The sequence below is a fragment of the Chlorocebus sabaeus genome, chromosome 15 (assembly GCF_047675955.1).
Source record: "Chlorocebus sabaeus isolate Y175 chromosome 15, mChlSab1.0.hap1, whole genome shotgun sequence".
Lineage (NCBI taxonomy): Eukaryota > Metazoa > Chordata > Mammalia > Primates > Cercopithecidae > Chlorocebus > Chlorocebus sabaeus.
Window position 1 is genome coordinate 85,800,549 of NC_132918.1, and position 14,617 is coordinate 85,815,165.

Here is a 14,617-nt window from a genome sequence, read left to right on the forward strand (position 1 = left end):
GAACCCACTTTGTGTGAGATAGTGAAGTGTGCTCAAACAGCACTGGGGGCTTGGGCTTTGCTGCTAAGTTGAGGAGTCACCATAGCCAAGTTAAATTGCTTCCATGGACTTCATTTCCTCTATCTCTGAGGTACAAAGATTGGAAGGAGACAATTCCTATAGACCTTTCTGACTTACTATTCCAAAGGTGCTCTATACTAAAACACGGCTTTCAAACGATTTTCCAATACAGGCATACCTTAGATATTAGCAATTCAGTTCCAGATCACTGCAATAAAGTGAATTTTGCAATAAAGCGAACCAGACAAAAATTTGGGTTTTCTTGTGCATATAAATGTTATGTTTGTGATATACTATATTCTATTAAGTGTGCAATAGTGTTATATCAACAAAACAATGTACATACACCTTAAATAAAAATACTCTTGCTAAAAAATGCTAACCATCACCAGGGCCTTCAGCAGGTCCTAATCGTTTTGCTGGTGTAGGATCTTACGTCAATGTTGATGGTTGCTGACTGATCAGAGTGGTGGTTGCTGAAGGTTGGGGAAGCTGTGAGGATTTCTTAAAATAAAACAATAATGAAGTTTGTTCCATCCGTTGACTCAAGAACATTCTTGTCCCAAAAGATGTCTCTGTAGTGTGTGATGCTGTAAAACTTCTCTCAGAATTGAAGCTAGTCCTCCAAACCCTGCCACTGCTTTATCAACTAAGTTTATGTAATATTCTAAATCCTTTGCTGTCATTTCAAAATACTTACAGCATGCCCACCAGGAGTAGATTCCATCTTTAAAACACAAAACAGTTTTTTTGGCTCACTCATAAGAAGAAACTCTTCACCCATTCAAGTTCTATCATGAACTTGCAGTAATAGAGTCACATCTTCAGAGTAGATTTAGCATAATTCTTCTCAACCCTAGGATTTTCAGAATGACAAATGAGATTTGGCTTCAACTTAAAGTCACATCTGCATTAGCCCCTCACAAGAGAGTCAGCCTATTCTTGGAAGCTTTGAAACTAGGAATTGACTTCCACTCTTTATGAAAGTTCTAGATGGCATCTTCTCCCCACAGAAGGTTGTTTAAAGTACACTAAAAATCTTCAGAAGACCTGGATAGTGGAAGGCACTATCCGGATCTTCTGCAGCCTGTGCTGGCTCTGGGATCTCAGCACAGGTCTTTTGCTCTTCCTCCTCTTGAGCAGAGGTGGCTGCCAGGAAGACCCAGAACCCCAAGGCTGGGGGTGGCCCCCAAAAAGTGCAGGTGGTTTTGGTGCTCAACATCAGTGTGGTGCAGGGGCTACAGGACATACTGAGGACCAACCTGGGATCCAAGGGCACCATGAGGACGCCTGTTTCTGGTGCTGGACAAATCAAACTTACTAAAGACAGCTATGTGCCGCGTCACAAAATGCAAATTCACAAAGTGCAAATGCTATTAAATGTATTCTTAATAGCAAAAGTAGCAACAGCTCAGGATGATATAACCGGTGATGGTATGACTTACAGTGTCCTAATAATTAGAGAGCTACTGAAACAGTCTGACCTCTACATTTCTGAAGGCCTTCGTCCCAGAATAATCACTGAAGGATTTGAGAGTCCAAAGGAAAGGGCCCTTCAGCTCTTGGAACACGTCAAAGTAAGCAGAGAGATGCACATAGAAACACTTAAGAGATGTGACCAGTACATCTCTTCATACTAAAGTTCATGCTGAACTTGCAGACGTCTTCACATAGGCTGTAGTGGACTCCATTTTGGCCATTAGAAAACAAGATGAACCTATCGATCTCCTCATAGAGATGAAGAATAAACCTGAAACTGATACAAGCTCAGAGGCCTGTTTTGGCCCATGGAGCACGGCGTCCTGATATGAAGAAAAGGGTGGGAGATGCATACATCCTCAAGTGTAGTGTGTCATTAGAATAAGAAAAAAGGAAGTACATTCTGGCCTTTTTATTTACAAGAGTGAAGAAGAAAGAGAAAAAATCATAAAATCAGAAAGAAAGTTCATTGAACACATAGTTAAAAAATAATAGAACTGGCCGGGCACGTTGGCTCACGCCTGTAATCCCAGCACTTTGGGAGGCCGAGGCGGGCGGTTCACGAGGTCAGGAGATCGAGACCCTCCTGACTAACACGGTGAAACCTCGTCTCTACTAAAAAAAAAAACAAAAAATTTAGCTGGGTGTGGTGGCGGGCACCTGTGGTCCCAGCTACTCGGGAGGCTGAGGCAGGAGAATGGCATAAACCCGGGAGGCAGAGCTTGCAGTGAGCCGAGATCGTGCCACTGCACTCCAGCCTGGGTGAGAGCGAGACTCCATCTCAAAAAAAAAAAAAAAAAAAAAAAAAAAAATAGAACTGAAAAGGAAAATCTGCGGTGATTCAGATAAAGGATTTGTTGTTATTACCAAAAGAGAATTTATCTCTTTTCCTTAGACGCTCTTGCAAAAGAAGGTGTAGTAGGTCTGCACAGAGCTAAAAGTAGAAATATGGACAGGCTGACTCTTGCTTGTGGCAGGGTAGCTCTGATTTATTTTGATGACCTAAATCCCAACTGCTTGGGACTTGCAGTTCTTGTGCATGAGTATACATTGAGAGAAGAAAAGTTCACTTTTGTTGAGAAATGTAACAATCCTCACTCTGTCACGTCATTGATCAAAGGATCAAATAAGTACACACTCTCTCAAACCAAAGATGCCATCAGAGATGGCTTGAGGGCTGTCAGAAGAGCTATTAATGATGGCTGTGTAGTTCCAGGTGCTGGTGCCGTGGAAGTGGCAATGGCAGAAGCCCTGATTAAATATAAGCCCAGTGTAAAGGCGAGTGAACAGCTTGGAGTTCAAGCATTTACTGATGCATTGCTCGATTATTCCCAAGGTTCTTGCTCAGAATTCTGCTTTTGACCTTCAAGAACATTAGTTGAAATTCAAGCAGAATATTCAGAATCAGTCTGCTCGTGGATGTGGACCTCAACATAGGTGAACCAATGGTAGCAGCAGAAATAGGAGTATGGGATAACCATTGATTAAAGAAACAGCTTCTTCACTCCTGCACTGTGATTGCCACCAACCTTCTCTTGGTTGACAAGATCATGCAAGCTATTAATAGAATGTCTTCTCTGAAAGGTTCAGTTGAAGCTTCGCTGTATCTGAGTCTTGAAGACTCTGCAAAGTGATCCTGAGGGATATAGCTGTGGAATTTTTGTTGAAGCTTCAAATGGTTTTCAAAGGAATTTTCTTTTCCCATATGATAAAAAGGAGAGAACACTGGTACCTAACAGAATTTTGAAGTTCTGAAATTACAATTACAATATTTTTTAAATTGCACTGAAGTATGAGCACATAAAGCAGGTCCACGTCTGTCTTTTACCCAGTGAACAGGATATTTTGCTTTAGCTGCAGTTACATAAAATTCCATGTGAGAAAAGCATGTTATCTACCTTATTATTAAATATTTATTGAAAAACAAATTTGAATGTTTAATAATTTCTCATGAGGATGTTTGTTAAATTATCCAACAGTGTCCTATTGTCAAGTATTTAGGTTTAAATAAATTTTGTGCTAATATAAACAACACTTATGTAATTTAAGATTTTGAAAGCGTCCCTGTTAGTATAAATTTCTATTTGTAAACTTACTGGATCAGTTGGACTTCTCCTGCTTTTGAAATAGCTTTGCTACAATACTCCCCACAAAACATTAAGCTGTAGTAAATGAGAAGAAGAGTAAACTAGAGGCAAGGGAGTTGAGAGAGTTGCAAGGGACAAGTGGCAAAAATAGAAGAAGCAGAGGTAAAAGATGATGGAAGGCATGGTGACTAAGGGCTAAGGCTATTGGGTGAAATACGAGATTCATAGCTGACCATATTTTCAAGTCTCTGAACTTTTTGCTTGTGCAGCATTATCCATCTCAAACCCTCTAGCATTTTTCTCACCCAAATTACTGTTCTCGCCTACATATTTCCACAAGATTGTTTATATACAGTTGGTCTATTTCTGTACTCCTTGAAGATGAAATTGTGTGATACTATGAACCACACCCATATAAGACAGTGAAGTAATCGATAAATGCTGTGTGTGTTCTGACTGCTCCAGCAACTGGCCATTCTCTGACCTCTTTCCTTCCACTTCAGCCTCCCCATTCCCTGAGATATCCCAATATTTGAGGGCTTAGCAGTTATCTTCAGTGAATGTGTAACAGATATTAAGTCAAAACCTCAAAACAAAAAATAAAATATATTGTTTAGTATCTGGCCACCTTTATCAGCTATCCTAGCGAGATCTTTTGGCTAACTCGCTGCAACTTCTGTGTCAGCACTTGCTGCCTCATCTTGTACTTTCATGTTATGAAAATGACTTCTTTGCTTAAATCTCATGAATCAAACTTTTGCCAGCTTCTGATTTTTCTTTTTTAGCCTCCTCACCTCAGTTTATAGTATCTTATGGATCATAGTATGGTCTTGCTCTGGATTAGGCTTTGGTTTAAGGGAATGTTGTGACTTGTTTGATCCTCTATCCAGACTTCTCGAACTTTCTCCATACCAGCAATACAGTAGATTTACTTTTTTATTTGTGTGTTCCCTGGAATGGCACTTTTAACAGCCTTCAGTAATTTTTCCTTTGCAATCATAATTTGGCTAAAGGTTGGAACAAGAGACCTAGCTTTGGGCCTATTTCAGCTTTCAACCTGTCTTCCCCTCACTTAATCCTTTCTATTTTTTGATTGAAAGTGAGAGGCATGTGACTCTTCCATTCATGTGAACACTTAGAGGCCATTTTAGGGTTATTATTTGGCTCTATTTTATTTTATTTTTAATTTATTTATTTTTGAGGCAGAGTCTCACTCTATCACCCAGGCTGGAGTACAGTGGCACAATCTTGGTTCACTGCAACTTCCACCTCCCAGGTTCAAGCGATTCTCCTGCCTCAGCCTCCTGAGTAGCTGGGACCATACAAAGCTAATTTTTGTATTTTTAGTAGAGACACGGTTTTACCATGTTGGCCAGGCTGCTCTCAGACTCCTGACCTCAAGTGATCTGCCCGCCTCAACCTCCCAAATTGATGGGATTACAGGCATGAGCCACAGTGCCCGGCCTGGCTCAATTTTAATATTGGGATGTCTCAGGGAATAGGGAGGCTGAAGTGGAAGGAGAGAGGTCAGAGAATGGCCAGTTAGTGGAGCAGTCAGAACACACACAGCATTTATCGATTACTTCACTGTCTTATATGGGTGTGGTTCATGGTGCCCCAAAGTAATAACAGCAAAGATTACTGATCACAGATCACCATAATAGATATCATGATTATGAAGAAGTTTGACATATTGCTAGAGTCACCAATATGTGACACAGAGACAAAAATCTGAGCACTTGCTGTTGGAAGAACGGCGCTGATGCACACAGATAGCCTTGTTCCACACCGAGTTGTTACAAACTTCCAATTTGTAAAAAACACAGCATCTGCCAAGCACAATAAAGTGAAATGAAATAAAACAAGATGTGCCTCTTCTGCCAAAAACTGGAACATTTTTCAAAAATTTAAAGTGAATCTTAAAATGTATACTTTTTTATTTTTGTTAATAAAAACTTCCTTGAGTAGGCTCAGATTTGTCGTCATAAGAATATTTTTGTTTTGATTTCATTCCAACATTGAAATTAAACCGTTTCCTAAGAATACCAGCTGCCATGAGGGATTCGTGATCTGAAAGTACCACAGAAAGCAAAGAACAGAAAATGAAAACATGGCGATTAAATGTCCATTGGATGAGTCATGTAATGGTTGCCCTGAAAGAACCTGAAAATGAAACATCCCTAAAACTATGAGAAGCTAAAAAAAAAAGTGCTGTCTAAATATACACTTGCCAGTAAACGTGTGTAACAGCAGACTCCAGCGTGGGCATGAACCAATATTAAATTAACAACCACAAAAGAAGTTCTATTGATTAGCCTATTGCCTCACCTGTAATGCCAGTACTTAAATCAGAGTACAAACACTAGTGAACAGGGTTAGGTTGTACTTTACAGTGATTGGCAGCACTATGGGAAGTCAGATGCCAATGTTTGCTCATTCTAATATGTTAAGAACCTTTTTCCCTCCCAACATCACCATGGAAAGCTGTCCTCCAGGAAAATCATAGGTAGATCTAGATCCATCACATTTTGACTACAACTGTGGTTATAGTTAAACAGTGATTTAACACTTGACAAAATCTAAACGATGCTGACTACTAATAACATGTTACTAATTATATTTTTGGAGAAATCTCACTGTCGAAACTAGGACTAAACCAACTTATAAGAACTTAAGAAAGACGTGCCAAATAACATTAACAAGCAATGAGTCTTATTCCAAGGATTCTTTTTTTTTTTTTTTTTTTTTACACAATTCTCTCTAAAGGACAATTGTTAGATAGCAGATGGAGGTTGTTACGGCATTGACCTCAAAGGTTAATGATGTATCTTTAAGTATTCATTACACAACTTTAACAATGCCTTACACGGTGAAACATTTTAAAGTTTTCAAAGGGCTTTCACCTTGACCGCTGATTATATTGTGAAGGACTGAATAATGTACAGTGTCTCAAGCGTATTTTTTTCTTCACAGCATAATCCTGACATGTTTAAATATGCTATAAAAGTATATTGGATGAATTAACAAATTTGGTCCACACAACAAACTATGTTAGGCAAACACAGAAGAATTAGTATACAATTTTACATATCTAGAAACTGTTTTAGTGATTTGCTAGAATGTCTTAACTATAGATAAAATCCTGAGAAGGAGTAAAGAAGTGAAACAGCCAACAAAAATCTACAGACGTGGAAATTTTCAAAGAACACATACATTTATTTCAACACTGTTATTATACTTATCAGAAATGATCAATAAAATATAGTAGACGAATGGAAGCATCAAATCAGGACTCATTTTTTTTTCAGTTTTTAGATTTTACTATTTGTACCCTGTGATATAACTTAGTTTGTGGTTGTTTGTTTGTTTGTTTTTATCCACAGGGGCCAACATCACTAACTTTTTTGTGTGTTCACTTTGAGGATTTATCTTTATCTTTTAAGGGTTAAGGAAGATCATATTTGAATCTTTCTTAAACCCTTTTACGTCTTAAGTAAAGTAACATTTCCACTGAGTCTTAAAAGATAAATGGGTTTGAATGCCAGTTTTAAAACTGGGCGAAGAGTTTTTCAAATCTAGAAAACCACATGAGCAAAGTCCCGATGTGAGAAACCGCTGAGGATATACAGGGAAAGTAAGTTTGGTAGATTCATGAAATACATGGGAAGAAAAAGTTTCATGTGTGAGAATTACATTATGAAGCACCTTGAATACCAAACAGAGCACTTTGTCCCGTGAACAGTAGGAAGCTACAGTTGGTTATTGAGCAGAAGAGTTGCAGTGTAGGTCACTGTTTTCTTTTTAATAATAATGAGTTCATAGTCATATCTCTGCTATAGTGTGACCACATTGGTGACAATGACAGAAAAGGAGGGTGTGTGTGTGTGTGTGTTGGAAGACAGGAGGAGAGTAAGAAACTGGGGCAGGATTACCATCTGAAAGGTGGTATTTCAATAGTCCAATTAAAATGGAAAACGAACCTACTACTTGTTAACTTGCTAGGTATGTAAACTAGGACAAGTTACTTCCCTCTAAGCCTTGTTTTCCTCATTTGTATCCTACAGAATTATTGCTATAATTAAGTGAGAACTTGTATATACTACAATTATTAGCACCATGTCAGATATATCGTGGCTACTTCATAAATATTTATAATTATTATATCAAGCCAATTAAAATATGTTTTTTGGGAGAGGAGGACTTTAAAATTACTTATTATTATTGTGTATTTATTTTCATTGACAAATAAAAAGTGTATGTATTTATGAGGTAAAATGTGATGTTTTGATATCTGCACATGGTGTGGAATGATTATGTTAATTAGCTTGAAGTCAGAATTATCAGAAATGATCAACAAAACATAGTAGACACATGGAAGCCTCAAATCAGAATTCTTTTTTTTTTTTTTCAGTTTTTAGATTTTACTATTTATACCCTGTGATATAACTTAGTTTGTTGTTAATTAGCTTGAAATCAAGCTAATTAACATATTCCTCACTTCACATAATCATTATTTTTACGTGTGATGAAAACATTTAAAATCTTTCTTAGCATTTCAAATATACAGTACATTATAATTATAGTCACCATGCTATATGATACTTCTCCAGAATTTATTCCTCTAATGGATATGTTTCGGTAAAATATTTTTGTTTTTTCTCAATAAAACTTTCTTTCATAGCTGGGACATCCTATTTGACAAAGATAACAATGCACATCCACACCGTCTTTCCTAAGACTATCCTCTTGGCCATTCTCAGCTAAGAAAGCTTGGCTAAGCTTGGCTAACAGTGAGGTCATGTTGTCACCGGGAGCTTCTGCTATTCTGCACTATACAACCAGAAAGACAGCAAACCTATGAAAGAACACCCTGCTATGGTTGAGAAGCCAGGCATGAGCTCTGCATATTTGTTCTCCTCCCACAGTGAGTCAACCATGATGTTCACTCACTGAGGAGTGTTTGCAGACACTTGGTGTTAATTTATCTTCTTGCATTTCTTTGACCCAACCTGTATATAAGATGGAATGGTGAGACTATTTTTTATTATTTACCACGTTTCTCCTCCTTAAATGGTGGAGGCCTTCTCATACTGGAGACCAAATAGGAGCTTTGACACATTTCAATGACCGGAAACGGTAAGACCGGAACAGTTATGTGTTAGGAACAAAGTATGCAGCAAGCTTTTATGGTCAAGGAGATTCTATTCTACCTTTGGGACTGGTTTTATCTTAGCAGTACCCAAGAATGATTATATGCTGGTCCTAGAATGTACAATAAATGCACACGGTATTGGAAGGTATTAATTTTTATTGTTGTCATCCATAACTAAGCAACAGTGACCTGTTATGGTCAGCCAATGTATTAAAAGACAGAACATTGAGATAAATAATATTATTTAATCCAACACACTTGCTAAACACCAGCCATATACCAGGCCCCCTATAGTGTATTGTTGGAATTCCAACATGGCTATGCAATAGTTCCTTCACTTAAAGTATTTTGAATAGAAAGATCCCCCTAAGGAATAGGCTTGGTGAACAGTAATAACTAAGTAATCCTTCTGGTCTTTAATTAATAAATTTATAGTTAAATAGATTCATATTAACTTCATTTCATTTTATCCAAGAAGACTTAGGACTCATTGGAAATATGACTTTGCATATTTTATTTCTTTTTGGGGACACTCATATTTCTTAGACTGCTGGAAAGATGGAACAGTTGTGTTTTTCTCTCTAAGGTATCAACTTGGTGATTTCCCCTCAGTCTTGCACAGATAAGTACATTTTGACATTTTGTTGGGTCATCTTCTTCAGTCAGATTGGCATTACCAATCCCTTGAGAGTTCATAAACAGAGAAAAGAAGGAGGCAAGGGAGCAATAAGAATCAAAATGTAAAGAATTTGATTCTCACAATGAAAACTAAAAATATGCTTAGGTTTATTTTCCACTTGTTAACTGAACGATTAAAGAAGGAAAAAGTATTTATTTGTTCTCGAGTTTATTTTTCTGCCTGTCATAAGACACAACTCTATGTTTGCATACATCTTTGTGGTTGGAAGAATGTTATTTGAGAAAGCATTCCTTTTAATAAAGTTCGGTCATGTAAGCCACTTTGTTATGAAATACAGTACACATTCCTGTTTTATTTATGTCAAATTTTCATCAAGGACATAAAAAATTATAGGTTCCGAGAAAGGGGGAAAATACCCAAATCTCTACATTTAATACTAAACATTGTGTTGAAGTAATCAATCGAACTATTCAGTGTTAGCCATATTACTGAAAAAGGCCAATATAAAGGCCAAAGAGTCCCCCTATTAATGTGTTGGAAATTTGTGGGGAACTCTGATGTCTGTGGTTGGTGGTGACAGTTTGAGATTAGTATTTTAGTATTGTAATTTCCCAGACTTGCTTCGGAAACAAAAAGATAAGACTCCATTCTACTTGTGAAGTGTATTAAAATTCTAGGGTTGAATCTATTCAATTTTTCCACCTGTATATTTGATGTTAGAATATGTTTAACTTCCTTAAAAAGTGCTCTGATGATTGTTGCAAGGATATCATCAGTTTACTCTTTCATTTGAGAAGCATCTCTTCTTCTGATTTCTGCCATGAAGTAGAAGGGGAATTAGATCTAAGTATGCGTTAGCAACTAGCTAAATATATAGTTCCAATTATATTAACTCAGAAGATTAGTATTTGTTTTTGTTAGACCCAACAGGGTATGTTAAATGAAGCTCCACATTTTGGTCAATCTCCATCTGGTTTTAACACTATGTTGACAAATTTTCCACTGATTAAGGTACCACTAGTCAATGTACTGGAATTAACTTATTACCTGGAAAAGTTACGCTTGATATTTACACACATATAAGCTTCTAGTTAACGTAAGCCCGACTAGTTCACTGCAAACATTAGGACGTTTCACTCAAGTTGGAGAAAATAGTTATTTTCTAATTCAAGACGCAATTGTATCAGTATAGATGGAGGAGACATGAGGAGGTATTTTTATGAAAATTGCCAAAGTCTAACTAATATTCTTGGTAGAATGGTAGAATGTCTCATCAACTTTTTGGAACAGTAAATCCATTGCAGCAATTCATCCATTTACATAGGCTTAAAAGTATAATCTGTGATTATTAGTCATTGGTTTAAAAATCTCTGAATGAATTAGACACACATTTAATCATATAATAAGAAATAAGATGTGTTAGAACATCCTAAACACATTGTTTATGCTTCTTTGCCTGACCTCTGCTGTCAAAAAGCCATGACAGCTGTTTGGTTTCGAGTGTGTCCAACCCAGTGAAGTGGCAAAAATCCTTTTAGAACAAGTTAGATTGCTTCTCTCTTGTTCTACTACCCATTGTACACACAAGCGTCATCTCTTTAGATGAGATAGCCACATTTGCAATAACTAGTTCGTTCTTTTTCTTGGGCTAAATTTGAATATTTCCTGTTTATGGCAGTATGGAAACATTTCTAGTATCTGGAAAAGTCTTGGGCTTTCACTCCAGAAAGTAGCCCAAAAGACTACGCTTTGTCTTTGCCTCCTATCTGATGACATTTCTGTACAGAACAAGTCTACTCGTAAAGGCTGATGGGAAAATAGAAGCATGGCCATCAGAAGCCTACTTCTAGATATATATATATATATATATATATATATATATATATATATATATATATTTGCCAGGGCCCAAAGTCCTTTGAAAGAAAAGAGGAGTTTTTCCTGCAAATTTATCCAAACAGGTTTTCCTATGACATTAGTTGCTACACTTTCCTTTCACTCCCTTACCTATTTCCACTACAAAGTAATGACTTCATTGAACTTTCCCCGATGAATCTGTCACCCAGAAGAGTCATTTTTTAAAACAGAAAGGCAACATATGTAAGGACAGTCTTTTGAGACTAATGTAAACTTTTAATTTCTTGCCCAAGTGTATTATTAAAGACTAGTTAATCTCCTGAATAACACTTTGGGCTACTTTGCCACTCAGAAGAGAGAATTACCAGAAGGAGCTCTGATGGCCATGACTCAGATTTAGTTACAGAAAGAGGCCAATGACCTTTGGAGAACAGTGAGCTCAATGACATGTATGTTATTTAAGCAGACACTTGAATTCATCAGGCATACAGTCATATTTTAAAATATCATATTTTAATAAAATCAATACCTCATATAATTATTAATCATTATAGTTATAGATAAAATATATTGACCCACTATGTGCTGGCTCTGTGCCATGTGCTTTATCTACATTTATTTTCTTTAATCATAATAGCATTAATCTTATGAGATAGGTATATTATCTGTCTTTCCATTTTAAAAATAAAAAGATGGGGTGCCCAAATAATCTAGTAACAATAAAAATACATATCCAATGTTTATTATTTGCCAGGCCATGTTTTATTATACTTAATAATAATATAAATATACCATTAATAATAAATATAAATATAATGTTTTTATAATAAAATAAAATAAATATAACATAAATATAATATGAATTATATTAACTCATTGAATCTGCAATAAAACCCCATTGAGTTGGTATTATAATTAGTCCCAACTTTAAGGCGAGGCAGTAGAAAGGCACAAGAAAGGTTAAGTAATTGCTCAAAGTCTCAGCTAGTAAGTGGTGGAGTTGTGACTGAAATGCTGACAGTCTGGTTCCTCAGGCTATCCTCTTACCACTGCATTGTACTGTCTCTGCCTTTCCACGCAATCAATTACTAATGATTTCTGTCTGGTTAGTGGTAGCCATGGGCCTTAATTTAAAGTCTGTGCTCTTAATTACTATTTACTCTATTGCCTCTCATTTAGTGTGCTTAATACGAAGTTCTGTGTTTTTCATTGTACATACCAGTGGGAGAGGAGCGTGCAGAGATCATCTTTGTCCTTGGAAAGTTTACTGTTGGGTAAGGAAACTGTGTTATCTCTAAAAACGGGGTGTACTCATCCAACTAAAATCAGAATGAATTCTACAAATGATAACTCTAGGATCATTAGAGATCCTCCATGACTCCAGTCACTTTGACTCCTACAACTCTTAGGACTTCTAGACTCCTATGGGACTCCTATAACTTTGAGTATTGAATGAGCCAAGGGGGTCTCCACTGAAGACATTTGTAGAGGTTATTTCCTATAAGAACTGTTATAATTATTAACAAGTGAGCTAGTGCTGAAGGTTGTACCCTGTTACTATAAAAAGGGCAAATGGCTGAACTAATGATTGGCAGTGAAAAGGACAAATCTGCCATTAGGGGTAATACCAGCTTCAAAGTGCTAGCCTCCATTCTTTCCTAGGAGAGAAAATGACGACGTGACATGCAGGAATTAATGAGGATTCCAAACTTTAATGCCAATATTTATGGTCCCCAAATATTCTCTGAGAACAGAATGTAGTTTACTGAAGGAAAAATAATTTCTTTCTGGAGACACAAAATAACATTGAGGGAAAAGTGGAAAGGAAAAGATATGAGAGAATAAAATCCTAAAAGTTTTGGTAAGTTTATATCTGATAAAACTGTAAATGTTATGATAGAAATAACACTAAACTCGGAATCAGATGCCTAAGTTCAATTTCTCACTGAAATCTTAGAATTTATTCTCATAGATAAAATATTACCGTAATTAGTAGATTTTTATTAAAGTGACATTTTCTCGCAGCCTTTCTCTATTTAGTTCACAGCAGCCTCTTCCTTTTCTGAGCTCCTATAGTTCATATGATTCACCTAAACTGTCTATATTATTATATTATATACTATCATATAGTATTATTTACTGGACTATGTATTACTATGCCATTTAATTCAATTTCATTATTAAGTTATTTAAGGGTGGGGATTGTGAATTTTACCTCTTTTCAGTTCCTGTTCTTTGTCAAAAGTGGTTGTTCAGTAATTGTTGATGGATTAAGATTAGGGCTCCATTAGAAAGGTACTCATAAAGTCAGTGTTTTCCAAACAAATCAGTGGAATTAAAGCTTATTATTTACTTACCGATAATAACGAACCATCATGAATGCGTAAACCAGAGATATCACTTTATCCCAGTAGTTGCAACCAATTGTAATAATGTAAATATGGTGATATATACAATTACTAATTGTCAGTTAATGTAAGTTTATTCTTTGTGTAATCACAGTTTATTCTTTGTAATAATGTAAATATGGTGATATATACAATTACTAATTGTCAGTTAATGTAAGTTTATTCTTTGTGTAATCACAGTAGTCTTTTTTCTTAAAGACGAAATTTTTGAGCATTGACACTTTTAATAAATGATGTATTTACATTGGTAATCATATGGTAGAAAAAAACTTTTTTTGAATGACTTTTTATAAAAGATAAAAGTCAGAAAAAAGAACTGTAATTTCAATCCTGATTCTTCTGGGAGGTTTCTGTTTCTCATCTCAGTTTGAAGTGAGAAAATGTGTTTTTAATATAACTCTTACAATTTAGGGTACTATATAGATCAATATAACATGGAGGTTTCAGTTATATACTAGGATAGTGGAAAGAGCACTCTACCGAGACTGGAGATCTGATTAGAAACCCCAGTATTATTGACTACTTTTTGTGTGATGTTGGGTAAATACCTGTATAAAAATCTCTTCCAACAAAAATATACTGGGATTCCTCACGATACAAAATTCGCATTCTTACTTCTACCTTTGGTCCCAATATGCTATTTCTCTGTCATCCTGGGACATTACATTGCTATCTAAGAGTTACTCACCCTGGAATGAAAACTGCGAGTTCATAAATAAAACAATGTAAGGTTGAAATAGCCTTAGTGCTATAAAGAGCTGCAGAGTCTTATGACATATATATTTATATACATATAGTGACTGTGTAATAAATGATCTTGGCAGCTTAGGCATCAGATAGGTCAAAGTGGGTGGTTTTGCTTGATGTTATTTACCTATTTTTCCCTCGTGCAATTTTATTTGCTTTGGGTAAGTTCTTCTTAATAAATGTTCTC

The 14,617-nt window shown here is 36.1% G+C and overlaps 1 pseudogene; it reads left to right on the top strand.

Annotated features, from left to right (window-relative positions):
• The first annotated feature begins 1,211 nt into the window (after positions 1-1,211).
• On the top strand, positions 1,212-3,173 carry LOC103241904 (T-complex protein 1 subunit zeta pseudogene; annotated as a pseudogene).
• Positions 3,174-14,617: the final 11,444 nt, after the last annotated feature.